The sequence below is a fragment of the Pteropus vampyrus genome, unplaced genomic scaffold (genome assembly GCF_000151845.1).
Source record: "Pteropus vampyrus isolate Shadow unplaced genomic scaffold, Pvam_2.0 Scaffold20, whole genome shotgun sequence".
Lineage (NCBI taxonomy): Eukaryota > Metazoa > Chordata > Mammalia > Chiroptera > Pteropodidae > Pteropus > Pteropus vampyrus.
The window spans coordinates 10558799-10561594 of NW_011888801.1; the positions used below are offsets into that span (position 1 = coordinate 10558799).

A 2796-nucleotide genomic window follows, 5' to 3' on the forward strand; every position below is an offset into this window, starting at 1 on the left:
TGGGATAAATATCAGCTTTTCAGGCAAGAAACTTAAGGTTATCTTGAGGGACAGCAGTAGGGTTCACTCAAAAGATACCGATTTGCTCCATTCTTGAACTACTGAGTTTGTCTTCAGTCTCTTTAATTCATAGTTTGTATTTTTTGGCAATAGGCACCAATAGACTGAACAGATTTGCAGTCTTGGGGGTCCTGGGATATTTGAGAGACTAAATATTTGAGTTTCTGTTTGAATAAGATTGACATTTAGCAGGTGACAAGGCATTTTGATCTTGTTTTGCATCAGGGATATGCAATGGAGACTGAAACTAAAAGTTCTCGTGGAAAAATATTGAGGTCAGGTCAGCATGGTTTGGTCTCGCTCTGGTTAGTTCAATGTTTATTAAGTACTCAGACCCTGTTTTAATAATCCTACCCCAGATGTCCAGATACTGAGAGTTTAGTGAGCCAGATGTGAAAGGACACTCTACTTTGGTGACAAGAAATCAACCAACAGTACATACACTCCTTCTTCAGGATAAGTCTATGGGTCAGGACCTTTAAGGGTCAGGAAGAGGAGAGAGGAGAGAATAAATGTCTTCTTCTGCATTTTCTTCCTTATCTCCTTTAGTTTTCTTTGTAATTCATTCATTCATTCATTCATTCATGCATTCATTCATTCATTTACTTATTTATTTATTTTTCTTGCAGCTCAGAAGTTTATTAGTGAAGGGGACTGGGCCAGTTGGTATTTACATGCTAGAGCCCTGCAGCCCTGTTTCCTAGCTGCAGTGAGGAAGAAGACTGGCTCCTCTGCTGGCCACAGGTGTTGTTATCCCAGGAACTTACTGAGACCTCTCTCCTGGGTCTCTGTTGCCATAGCTGGCACTATCAGATAATCTCCTCTTCTGTTTCTCATGCCTGAGCTGAAAGGATGATATTTTTTAGGATTTCAGCATAGTAAGGGCTACATACCTGCTGATCGTGATGCGTAAGACTAACAAACTTCCAGCACAGTTCTGCCAACTCCCCCTCGATGAAAATAAGGCCTCCAGGGAAGTCTCGCAGAGATTCCTGCATGCCACAAACCAAACAGCATTTGAGAAACAAACGAATCTGCTTATCAGTGATGATACAAACACAGTTCTCCTTCTTACAGATGTTCTGGAGTTGTCCTATAAAAGCCTCTGTGCTTTAACAGCTTAGAGTACTGAGGTCCATGTCTTTGAGGACTCGGTGAATTTCCTGAGACACATGTTCACTCACATTCAGGCCCAGAGTTAAATTCCTCCATCACAGCCTTGATTATGCATTTCAGTTTATCCACAAATTCAGGTGACCCGAATAAAACATTACCAGAGAAACTTCTGGCAATTAGCATGACTGAGGACAGGATGGTTAACTGCAGCAACTGAGACTCCATATCATGCAGCCATATTCTGTCCATCAACAAAGTCTCAGGGAAGTCTTCATCATCAGGATCCCAGAGAAGACGGTTCAGGTAACCCCGGTATAGCACCTTTGTGGGACCGGGGAGCTCTGAGTTGTTAGCTTTTCAATTTGGAGATGAATAGGCCATGCTGGAGGAACTGGGAGACTCAGGAGAACTTGGAGATTGTGTAGTGATATCTGTTGCTGCTTTGGTTAGCTATTGTGTGGTGAGATCAAGCTGCTTGTCAAGGAGTTCCTGGAATTTAGCTCGTTCATCCTGAACAGAATGTTCCTGAAGGTAGAGTTGAAGGCTCTGGATAGTATAATTTACCATGTCCATTTTCATCAGACCCAGTACATGGAAGATTGCACAGGATCTCTCATGCTCTCTAATTTCTGCAACTGCTTCATCTCAGACTGGTGCACATAGCAGGGTCATCAAATTGAGAATGTAGTTAGAGAGATGAGGGACATCTAGGGCCCCATGCTCTGCTTCCTGCTTTAGGAGATCCATATCCAGAGCTTCTTCAGTCTCATTTCTAATATGGTTTTGGCATAGTAATAGCAGGAATAGCAAGATCTCCTTAATTTCTTTTAGAAGTTCAAGGACACAAGTGAAGTTAAGGGGAGTACTTGATAACTGCTCTTTCAGATGGTTCCAAAAAGCATTGTATATTGTCTCCAAAAACCTGCCTTCCGAACTGTTGGATGGTAAAACACTCTCTTCTGTATAGAAATCGTGGTTTACCACAATTTTGCGAGCAATGCTAAGCTTCGAAACTTTGTTAACTGTCTCTCAGATCTGTGAGAGAAAGTACTTCAGGTTGGCTCACAGGAGAGCAGTCATCTAAACAGAAGCTCTTGTTTTCTTGGCTCTTCCCTGGTGTTTTAGGCTTATGAGCCCCAGTCTCTGCTTTACTAGGATCATTTTGAAGCACAACTTCCTTAGCCTTGGGCATCTTAATGTTATTTCCTTGCAGTCTTTGACCTGTTGCCCAGCACCTGCATCTCTTCATTTTTTTTTTTAAACGAAGACTATTGTTGTGTTTTAAAATGTCTTTATTTTATAAAATTTAGAAAATAAACCAAAAAGGAAGAGAAAAAATGTCACTCATTGTCTTATTATCCAAAAACAAGCAATAATATCATTTGAGCCAATTTTCTTCCAGTGTTTTACTCTGCCTAGTTACTTTTTCATAACTATTATTATTTTACCTACATTTTATTTTATATTATGTGTTATTACTAGCTCTTTATAAACAACTTTAATGATCATATAATATTCCAGCAGATGGGAATTATATAAATTACTTAGCAATTTCCCTACTGCTGAACATTTAGTTTTTTTCAATATTCATTATTAAAAATAAGTAAGAGTATAAAAAAC

General features: G+C 39.7%; 1 pseudogene; it reads right to left on the reverse strand.

Annotated features, from left to right (window-relative positions):
* Window positions 1-869: 869 nt before the first annotated feature.
* Window positions 870-2368, reverse strand: LOC105288987 (annotated as a pseudogene).
* Window positions 2369-2796: the final 428 nt, after the last annotated feature.